General features: G+C 44.3%; 1 protein-coding gene across 2 annotated transcripts in view; it reads left to right on the plus strand.

Annotated features, from left to right (window-relative positions):
- The window catches only part of GNB4 (G protein subunit beta 4), a 58,433-nt gene that overhangs the window by 16,024 nt on the left and 30,581 nt on the right, over positions 1-11,828 (plus strand). Inside the window, exon 1 of one of the 2 annotated variants that reach the window (XM_015637579.1) lies at positions 11,663-11,766. The exons of the other annotated variant lie outside the window; for it this stretch is intronic. The gene's annotated coding sequence lies outside the window, so the exon portion shown is untranslated. Of the gene's footprint in view, positions 1-11,662; positions 11,767-11,828 lie in introns of those variants that run through there. 2 annotated transcript variants of the gene reach the window in all.

An 11,828-nucleotide genomic window follows, 5' to 3' on the forward strand; every position in this document is an offset into this window, starting at 1 on the left:
GTTCTGAGTCAGGCACTGAATCAGAAAAAAAAAAAAAAAAAAAAAGAAAAAAGAAAAAGAAAGAGGCTTGATCTAAGTGAATTAAAGCCACTTATATTCCTGGAAATGAATTATTTCCTCTTTATCAAAAAAGGAGAAAAAGACAAAGATGTTAAGAATGTAATTATATGTCACCAAAAAGAATTATATGGCAATTTCTGTCTCCTAGGCTTATGTTCAGGGCACAGACCAAAACTCATGCACTGCCTGACTTCTGCAGTGTCTCAGCAGCCTTGCCTGCACTGCCTATTTACTTTTCAGCACTTCCTCTCAGAGGCTTTCTTTTAGCCCATGTCCTTTGCAGGCTTTCAGAGGAAGCTCTGGGTATTATTCTGTGTCCAGAATAAACAGAAAGCACAGCACTGTCTTCTGAGCATAATCCCTCTCCTTCCCCTGTGAATTTACAAATACTGTAGAAAAACAGAATGATCACAGAAATAGCTGTGTTAGAAGATCCCTCAGAGCTGAGGACTTGGTTCCCTGCTTTGTCAGGGTGTTCAGGCGTATCCGTGACACCATTTACCTCACTGAGGCTCCAATAAGGCACAAATCCTATGAAACATCTCCCCTCTTTCCCATCTTAGAATATTTTCATTCCATCCATCTCTGCCTGGACACAGAGTGCCTGAACACTGTGGCAGGGGGTGTTTTCAACACACACTGCACTGATGTTTTGTCCAGTCATATGTCAGGAGGGAGCGTCCTCCCACTGGTATGAACAACATGACCACGAAGGAAGATGAACAGTAACTGCATTATGTCCTTCAGAAGATGGATGGAAGAGAGAGGGAATATGGTTTTGTGAGCTGTGTTTCAGGGCCTTGCTCATCAGTTGCATGACATTGCTGCATTTGTCTCCCAGTGTTTACAAACAGAATTAAATCAAGGTTGTAAACCAGAAAACCGTATTCATGTGCATCAGATTGATGACAGCATAAAATGCTAAAAAAAAGATCAGCTGCAATCAGTCTTTAAAGAACCTAATCACCAATGCAAAATTGACAACCAAGATTTCAAATAGTTAACCTCCTTCTCCCCTATATGCTCACTGTCTTTTTGTGTGGTGTGGTTTGGTTTTTTGTTTGCAGTTTTGGTTTTTTGATGGATGGAAGCTGTTTGGAAATAAATATACTAAGAATCAGTTGTTCCTAAAACTTTATCATTTAATGACAAAAATCCATTTGCTCATGAATGCATTGAGGTGTCAGCACTGGGCATATCCAGACTCTGCCAATCACCAGAGAGGGATTCAGTCATTCTCAGTTGGCTGGAGGGTAGAAAAGGAGTGGGACAATTTCCTACAGACTTACTTCAATCTCTCCTGGTATAATGCCTCAAAGCAGATGATGCTGCTACATCACAGACTCCACCAGGTTAAATTAGGATTATAAAAACAACCCAAAAAGTTTTATGTTGCAAACATCATTCTGTTATTATCCCAAAGAAAGTTTATTTCTCACCAGTTCCCTTGAGAGAAGAGTTAAAAATTGCCCTTTTATGGAAGACAGCTGCCCAAAAAATAGCAAGAAAAAGCAATCTGAGCATGGGCAGGGCCAGCTGGAGCCCAGGCAGTGGGACTGGGACTGGTGAGCCCCTGAAACAAAACTGCAGCAGAAGCTGCTGCAGAGCTTCCCTTGCAGGTGCCACTTGGAGAAGCCTGAGACAGCCTGGCCTGTGGGAGTCCAAGATGAAGCAAAGTGAACAGGAATGAAAGGAAAAAAAGGCAGGGGAACAATGGGAAAAGGAAATATTCTTTACTTTTTATGCTGGAAAGATCAAACCCCCTTGCACTGGTGCAGGGTTTTGAAGGATGTTTTATCTTTGGCCCTGACCCTCCCCAAGCCAGTTTAAGTCACAGTTTGATACACAGTGATGCCAATAAACAGCAAACCTGTGCTTCTCTCCTTACACAGACACACATTTCTGCTGGATTCTTGCTCTTCAGCACAGTGGTGAACCAACACTGCTAAAACACCATCTGTTTTGCTGTGTCAAGGGAACCAGCTACCACCGCGGCCACGTCACTAAATCACATTACAACCCTCGATCTAATGACATTTGTATAGATCTCCAGCTCTCTACTATTTGCCACTAATCAGGGTAGTCTGAAGATAATCATGCAGGGACATTATCCCATTTCTGCCTTAGCTACTCATTTCTGCAGCACACAAACAAGCTGGCAAGGCCTGACTTCTCCAATTCCTCTTGCTATATTTATTTGTCTTTCTTCTAGCATAAATAATCAAAGGATCAATGAGGTTAATGTGCCAGGTCTATTGCTCAACTCTCCACTTCCCTGTTGTGGTGGGACCCTGCAGGAAACTTGAAGAAATCCCAAGAACAGCCAAACTTCTTCTCATACTTGCTCTGAGTGTAATGGGCACTGTTGAACATGATTTAGCCCTAAAAGATTAAATATCTTTTTGTTACATCCCAGTGGAGACAATGTTAGAGTCCATATTAGCTCTACTGAGTGCTCATTTGTTCTTTCTGTTTTAGCATTGCAAAAAAAATTAGGTAAAGTTTCTTCTCTGTTATAGGTGTTTGAAACTGCAATGAATTTCATGAAATGAATGGAATTATTTAGGATCTTAATCAATGGAGTTCAGAATTTAACCAGCCATCTTAAAACCATTCTATTTACTTCTAAAATTCAAAATGCTATATTAATAATTTAAACAATTGTAGGGAATATCCTGTTATATTGACCTTGAAAATGCTGTTAAACATAGTAAATACAAAACATTTGCTTCCTAAAATGAGAAGATAAAATGCTCAGTCACTTAGAGCTTCACATGGAAGTCATCAGGAAAACAGCTCCTGTTCTAAATGGAGCTGTCAAACTGACAGGTTGCAAAAGAAACCTATTCCCAGCTATTCAGTAGTAACAAAAGATCAAGATGATCCAGTTTCATCAGACCATCAAAGAGGGAGACTTGAAATTGTTGAATTCAAATCAGTTTTCTCTGTTTGCTCACTTAGGCTGGTCCTAACTGCAGGATTTAAGAAATTCGTAATAAACTGAGCTGTTACTCATTCCAAGAACATCAAATAGCTGTCAATTATAAGGTGGCAGAGACTTGAATAAAAATGCAACTGCCTTTTTTGAGAAATACTCTGGGTTGATCACAGCCACTTTGACGTAAGATTCTCTGCATGTGCAATTAGCAACTCATTCTGGCAGTTTCCTTATGGGAATTTTTCCAGGGAATTTTTCCAGGCAAATGTCTCTGAGAATCAGCTGTGGGATGCACTATGAGGATCGTTTAGAAATCTTCTCTGGAAAAGACACGTCTGTGTCTGCTATAGTGTAAACAAGAATGTACAGCTTTATCAATTCCTGACCCTTTGTCCCTGTCCAGCATTCAGCTCCACCACTCTACTCCAGCCTTTTCTTCTTTGGAGCAGTGGAAACCTTGGGGTTTTTCCACTTGCTTGTTAATGTATTTGCCAAGACACTTGAGGCTTCTTTGCAAAGGTGCTACTGCTCTGCTGATTGACATTCAGCATGGGCAGGCCAAGGAAAGAAGCAACAAGCCAGGAAGGAACAAAAACCTTTCAATCTTGAGTTCTTATTCCAAGTGTCTTTGAATCAGCAGCTCTGGGCCCATCCCAGCTCTTGAAGGAATGCCAGTTCAGAGCCGTGAGTGAATAAGGTGTGTGCGGGGGCGGCTGCTTCCCTGTCATTTGTGAGAAGCCTCATTTTAAAAACTGCCTCTTCTTTTGCTGCGTTACAGGGGCTTGAATGGCTCAGAGGAGCTGGGAGCAGCTCACAGAGGCTTTTTGTTCATGGCCTGCTGCCCAGTACAACCCAGCCCAGGCCACGAGTGACCAGGAGCTGTTCCCGTGTCAGCACAGCCTGATGGATGATGCGAGCTGTGCCTCGGTCCGGTTCCAGCAGGAGGGTCACAAAAGCCAGCACTGGCCTTGTCCCCAAGTGACTCTCTCACAAGCCAGGGCTGTTTTGGGGCAGGGCAGAGCCGAGGCTCGGGGGGAGCAGCTGCCTCCTGCCTCGCATCCTTCCCTGCACTCAGGGGGCAACAGCAGCCTGTGGAGCTGTCAGGCTGATCCCTTCCCCAGCACTGGGATGACACGCAGTGAAAACAGGCTGGCAATGGAACAGAAATCAGAGCATCTTGGGTTAGGAGCACAGATATCTTCTGGTAAAGAACACACACAAGAGCATGAATGGTTTCATTCAGAGTTTTGGACCAAAGCCCTCTGTATATGAGGAAAATCATTAGCACACCATTAGCTCTTGTGCGTTAAAATGAAAATTACTTCTTTATTGTAATCTCTGATTTTATTTTCTAATGTTTTTACTATTTTTTTTGCAGTTTGCTTGTTTAGTCTCTTATACTGGTCATTTTCACTCTGCTTGTGTTTAATTTCACTCCTTTGTTTGCTCGCTTGTTCTTCCATCTGAGCAGCTCACGTGTTGGGTAACTTGCTCAGCAGCAAGGATAGAAGGAAACAGGTGGGCACGCAATCTGAATTCAGATTTTGGCTCTGCCACTGGTTGCTTGGCAAGCTGTTTACACCATTCTGTGCCTTGCTTTCCCAGAGAAAGAGATTCATAGTTGAAGAGCAGTTCGACATCTTTGACAAAAAAGAACTGTGCAACTACTTAGTGGTATTGACTGAAGGAAAACACACGTAAAACCAGGTATTTTATTCCATGTGCTCCTTCAAATGTCTATCAGTTAAACTCAGTAAGCCTTTGTTCTTTGTTTTCCTTTCTGAATTAGTTCTAGATGTTGAGTCATCATTGTTGATGCACACATCCAAATCACCGCAGACATCTTAGCCTTCAACCTGGAAAAATTCCCAAACGTTCTGGGTTCTTCAGCCCATTTAACAGGTGTGATATGCAAGTAGCAAATCCTAGTAGCTACTGAGACACAGCTACAGTGCAGATCTGCACTGGCATTGCACAGGGTATGAATTACTCTCTCCTTAATGCTCCCTCTATTCCCTCCCTTCCCAGTTTAATTTGGATAAGTGTTCACCAGCAGGGCACAGCAGTTTGTTACGGGCACAGTTGTTACATAACTTTATATTACTTACAGCCCTATAAAAGTGTTGCAGATAACAGCAGAGACGGTGTCATTCCTCCACCTTGTTCTTCCACGGTGCCATTTCCAGTATCATTAATTCACAACTGAATCCCTTTTCCCTCAGGAATGTCTGTGGTCAGAGCAACATTGTCGATGCTGATGGAGGTAAAGAGTCAGCAGCAGCATTATGCTGAAAAGCTTCCTTAAAATGGTTTCTGTCATCCTTGCTGACCTGGAAACGCAGCCTCTCCTATCAGATTTCCTGATTCGTGACTATAAAACTCTTCGGGTACCAAAAGTTTTATAAGTTAAATGGCAAAACTTCAAAACTACAAGCTTGAGTACCATTGATGACAGCTTGATGTAAGCTCAGCCTCACAGTCCAGGGGAAGATGAAATACATCTGTAATTATTCTGAATGCAACCACTGACAGCAGTATTTCTTGCTGCACTGCACCCGAGGGTTAGCTTAGATTCCAAAAGTGAATTTGTGAACTTTACTGTAATGCAACTGCAACTCACAGAGTTAAATTCTTGGTTCATTTTACTGATCTTCACCGAAGCATTTGCTAGTGTGGCACCTGGGAGCTTGGTGTTCTGCAGCCTGCAGGAAGCTGCCATGAACTGTGCTCAGGGGGACAGTGTTGAGGTTATGTGCAGCAGGGCTTCGGATGTGAATGTGTTTGTGGGTGGCACTGTGTGGATACACACACTGAAAAATATTACACCTCTGATTTCCTAAGATTGGGTAGCAGTGGAATGCAAGCATTTTCATTAAAAATGTGAAAAGCAGTTTGGTTTTGTTGTGGTTAGAAAGTGGCTTATATTTGTAAGAATTTCTGAAGGTAATTAATGTACCTGATCATGCTTATTCAGTTGGTTTCCTGTCTTGTTCCATGAAAAGGCCAAACAATTTCTAAACAGATTGAACAAAATAATACTGCTTTAATACTCCTTTCTTCCTAATTCCACACTTTTACTACCCATGTCAGTTACTGACTGCTTTGTTAAGATCCTTTCATGACTATTCACTTTCTCTTTGTCTCTACTCATTACACTTTATACCTGGCAAGCAACTTTGAATGTGCATTATACTCTTCATTTGTTGAGGAAGTAATTGAAAACTCACAAAAAGTGATCACTTGCTGTTCTCCGTGCTGCACATTAGTCCTTCTTTGCTCCCTACGGTACACACTGTAAAATTCTGGGTGGTTAGGATTAGGTTTGGTATATGGTAAAGTCGGTGTAATTTTCAAAGGAGGATGTAGAAAACACCATGCTCAGAATAAGTGGGAGAAGACCTACTTGGCGGAAAAGGACTGGAAGATTTTTCAAACTGAGCGTTAAAAAGGGATCTTCGTTGTTTCTGCCCCTCTCATCTGCTGTTCTCTGCAGCTGAAAATGGGGCAGAAAGCCAACATTGTGACATTTGGGTGGACAGGACTTTATGGAAGTGTCTATTACAATTCCACACCCATGGTAGAAAGGAGCCTTCTCCCTGGCTAGGGCAAGCAAAGGTGCTGCCAGAGTTACAGCTGATGTGAGGCTTCTTTCCCCGAGTCTGGCATTTGTAGGCAGACTCTTACATTTTTTTGTGTGGGTTTTAAATAAGATTCCCCTTCCTCTGCTTGCTTACTCCTCTCCCCCTCCAGAAGGAGTCAGAGGATTTCTAAAACACTGTGGAGTTTTCTCAGCCCTCACGTGCCATCCTTGCTGGTGGGCTGGGCTGCAGCAGCAGAGAATGTGCAGAAGCACCGTGACTGAGATGAGCTTTGCCTTTGCCTCACCAAGTCATCTCAGACAGTGGTGAAATACCATGCAAATCCCATCAGTGAAATACCCTGCAAATTACAGTGAGCACGTGAAACCCACGACTGATCCCAGTGTCAAACTGATCTTAGAAAGGAGCACTACAGATCAAATGGCTTTTTCAGCCCCTTTGATTTCTGCCACTGTTCTTTTACAGTGAGCACTTTCAGTGGTTCCATGAGTATCGTTCATCATTTTATCTGAAAGAAATACTAATATATTCAGAAATACATGCATATATATAGGCTGCACGTAAAACATCTATCCATATATCCCCACTCCCCTTTCTTCTATTTAAATAGTATTCAATGATTGTTCAGTTCTCTTAAAAGGATGAGTCACCTGCAGCTGCACAATGATCCAGCTGTGTAGCTTGATAAATTATTTTACTGGACCTCAAAAAGTAAATACGCTGACATCTACTGACATTATTTTGGTTTGTGCTTTTATTACTTTTCATTAATTTTTAATTTGAATTAAATATTAGGAAATTAGCATGAGGATCTAAAAGGACCTGCTGGATTGGCAGCCCTAGAAATTGAGACTCCCTGCTTTTTGGTAGCACAGGGACACTCGTAAAACACAGCAAGGACGTTCCCCTCTACCTGCCCCATTAAAGTGTGATCCATGGACCAGAGATGGGGGTGAGCAGCCAGTGCAGGTGCCTTACACATTCCTTTGGTGTCTAGAGAGACATGGACACAACATGAACCTGACTTCCACCTCTGATGATTTTTATGTGGAGCATCACCTGGTGTGCAGGGAGATCACTGCTCCCTGCTGCTGTGAAAGGCCACTCTGCGTCAGCTGTGGGGAGACAGAAGAGTAGTGGGAGGGAAGTGTATCTGTCCCAATCCAGCTGTGCCCTGAGAAAGCAGAGGGGTCTGGAAGGAAGGAGTGAATGATAGACTTCAGTGAGAGTAAAACCAGGAAATTGAAGGTAAAGCCACAAAACCTTTGCTGTCATATTTAGGAATGAACTAAGGGGATATCTGAAGGAGGATATGTTTTCCATCATGTATATAGAATATAAAGATAATATGTGTAATCCTGTAATTAAAACCGTAAATTAAGTGAACTTTTAAGTATCATGCTCTCCATAAAGTTTGGATAAAAAGAAGTGAGATTGCTGACTTATTAATAAGGGGTTAAGTGCCATTTTAGTTCCTAGATCTGGAAAGACAGATGCAAAGTGAGAGAGAAGAAATGTAGATTAGCACATCTCACCTGAAGAGCTGCAGACTGCAGTAGCAGAAGAGCTGTCAGACATTAACAAAGAAAGAGGATAAAGCAAAGGCAGCAGCTGTGGGGAGGACAGTGACACAAACAACCCCAAAAGGAAGCCAGCCTTGCCACTGTAGAGGTGTCAAGGAAGTGGACCACCCTTTCAATAAATTAATTCTGAAGTCTGAATGAGCAATTTATTTTTTCTTTTGTTTTCCTGAAGTGAGTCAAAGGGGTTGTGTAATTCAGTCACACCAGTGCAGGGGATTCCTTCTGGATCTGTGTCTCTTAGTAATGTTTTTTCTCCTTTGACTTGACTCCTGAGCAAACATGACACCTTCATGTGTATCCTGAAGTGTTTTGGGAAGCAATTAGATAAGGGGCTAATGAAGTGTGGGGATTTTCTGGTACAGGCAAAGTACCAGGCTGACAGTGAACCCTGCATTTCTCTGGAGACAAGAAAAGACATGCAGAGACTCTGGTGGTATTTTTAGTCATTTAGCTTATATGTCTCCCTGTCCATCTTTGTGCCTTTTGGCCTCAGCCCTGTCCAAGCTGGGAAGTTTTTTAGAAAATGTCTCATTGCTTCCTCATACCCACTCACTGATCTAACACATTATTTCACAAATTTCCATCAAAAGAGTGTTTTAGGGTGCTGCTGGAGCCATCCTGGCTGAGGCTTTCAGTTACAGCTGAATCAGCACAATCTCCAAACAGGTTCCCTTCCTCTGCCTTCCCTTCGGGGGTGTTTCAGACTCACTGGGAAGGAATCCAAGCACCGTAGGCCTCCAGTAGCATTTAATCTATCAGAAACCAAAGTTGCTGCGTTGGCTGTAGTAGCTCATAATTCAAAGGGAACATGTTAGAGAAACTGATCCGGATATTGATTTTAAAAACTAATCTGGCACTGTGTCCCAAGATTTCTCTTTCACTGCAGAACAAATTGATGCCTTATATAAATTCTAAAATAATACAAAGCATATTGCAGAACTGGCATAAGAATGGCTCCATTAGGGGTAGCTCTGATTTTGCAGAGTTGGGTTTGGCATGTGAAACCAGTGATCAGAAAGCTGAACTGAAGAAAAGCTGGTGGTAAAACACTGCCAGCAGGAGAACTAGGAATTTCTGTTTCATTAGGAACTTGAAACTTCATCTAATAAATGACTAAACTGAGTACCCAGTGGGTGAGAGAAATTTTATTAGGAGGGGCAGTTGCTGTTATTTGTATTGGTTAGTCGAAGACAAGATATTCCTGTTTGCCTTGGACCACCACAGCCACACCAATGCCACCCCTGCAGGATGAGTTCCCCTGTGGAGAACACTGTCCTGTGTGTTTAATTTTCACTGCCTGCAACTGAAGAATCTTCCCTGTCTCCCAAATGAGTCATAAGGATAAATTATGTAATTTTTAATGTTTTAGTTAGCACTGGAAGGACAAAACCTGGTAATTGAATAATATGTAACTACCCAAATACCATTTAAACTTTTCTAGGGCTTTCCTTGCTGCCTGTTATTTTCCAGAGTTGTTTGAAAACAGAAGATGAGAAATTGTGTGCTCATTCTGGGATGGTAGCTTGTCAGTCCAATCACTTCTCAGGGTTCTGAAGATTGTGTTAGGAAGAATGTAAGGGAACAAGCATATTTTAAGGGAGAACTATCCTTGTCCCAGTTTCTCCCCTCTATAAAGATTTAAGTTACTTATATGGTGATACAATGACTCTGAGACAGGTGTATTTTCCTCAAGTATGGTCCAACAAATCAAACCCATTCCTTGTTGATTTTTGCTGTGTGATCACTCATTAAATGCAAAGTAGACACATTGCTGAATGGCATCTGTCCTTTGGATAAACAGAAGACAGATGTATTGCAGTGCAGGGAAGCACAACACAGACTTTGCAACCAGGACAGAGCTATTAAAATCATAGGCTTGAGTCAGTTAGGGAACGTGCATGTTTTTTAAGGCTGATTTAGGGTAAGCAATGAGCTGTTTCATTACAGTATGTACTGTATGTTCCAGCACGTGCTGTCATTAATACTGAGCCATGTATCAGTAACACACTAATAGATAAAATATTGCCTTACTCACAGAAGTTTTGGTACTCATGTGAAATATTTTGCAAAAAATTGACAGTTTGTGTTGCTGAGGGTGTGGCAGACCTGTGCTGAGAAGATGGATGGTGCAAGTGTGTCATGGCTGGTGCTGGAGGGCTGAGCAGGTGCTGTGTTGTGCTGAAGCTCTGACTTCTGCCACAGGTAGAATGTGGCATCAGGGTCAGTGGAGCAGAAGAGACTCAGAGGTGTGGCCAGAGCATCCTACAAATCAGCTATCCCATCTCTCCAGGTCTCTGGCTGGCTGTGGTTGTAGCTTGGGAATTTGATTGCAAGAAGAGCATCAGACGTGGAATGGTCAGACACATCCACAACACGACTGACAAACCCCTGTCAGTCAGCCCTTGATGGTTTGTCTGTCTTCTACATGCTGATGTGAGGAGAGCTGCACCATTATGGGATGTGGGATTGCAGCTTTGTGAAAAACACACAGAATCTGAGTACTCATTCAACACCACTTTTTTCCCCACATGACTGATCTGCAAAGTTCAGTGGAGTCAGTCCTTGCTACTAACCACAGAGAAACACCACACCCTGCTGCGTGCTGAGGGGGAGATAGGACTTTAATTGATCACAGAATCAATTAGGTTAGAGAAGACCTCTGAGGTCATCAAGTTCAGCCGATGACTGAACACCACCGTGTCAGCCAGACCATGGCACTGAGTGCTACGACCAGTCTTTCCTTAAACGCCTCCAGGGACATTGATGCCACCACAACCCTCAATCCCTTTCTTTGAAGAAATTCCTTCTAATGGAAGGAACGTCCAATCTAAACATCCCGTGGCTTGAGACTGTCCTCTTGTCCTGTTGCTTGTTCCCTGGGAGCAGAGCCTGACCCCACCTGGCTGGGAGAGTTGTGGAGAGCAGTAGGGTCACCCTAAGCCCCCTTTTCTCCAGGCTGAGCCCTGCCAGGTCCCTCCTCAGGCCACTCCAGTGGAGCATCAGCCATGGAGTACTGGGGGCAGCGGAGGGGCTGCCTGCCTGGGGGCGCTCAGGAAGCTGAAGGCTTCAGGGAAGCCAGTGCTCCCCTCGGCTCCACAGGGTCCCCACATCCCACGTTCCAATCCCCACTCCCACCCTTGCTCTCCAAAGGTTCCCACCAGCCATGTCGTACTCCCTGCACCCCCATCTCAATGTCCCTCATGTCTCCCAGTGTCCCAAGTCCCCATTCCCAGGGGTCCCACCCTCAGGTGAAATCTCAGGGCCCCACATCAGCTCTCCATTCCCTAGCGACCCCCTCCTTTCAGTCCATGGCCTGGGGTCCCACCACCACTCGGGCCTGGCACCCACAGTGTCCGGACCCCATGCCCCCGCCCCGGCTCCCTCACGGGTGTCACACGCGGGGTGACAGAAGCCCCGCCCGCAGGGGGCGTGGCGCTGTGCGCGCTCTGACGTCACGCAGCGCTGCCATGGCAACGGCCCGTCACGTTGTCCGGTCCATGCGGGCGGGGCGGAGCCGCTCCCGCCCCAGCAGCGCCATGGCGGCGGCTCGGTGACACCGCGCTCCGCGGCCGCCCGGACACCGCAGGTACCGCTGCCCGGGAATGTCCCCGCGGCCGGGCTCTGCCCGCGGGCGGCTCTGCCCGTCTC

This window comes from Parus major, chromosome 9 (assembly GCF_001522545.3).
Source record: "Parus major isolate Abel chromosome 9, Parus_major1.1, whole genome shotgun sequence".
Classification (NCBI taxonomy): domain Eukaryota; kingdom Metazoa; phylum Chordata; class Aves; order Passeriformes; family Paridae; genus Parus; species Parus major.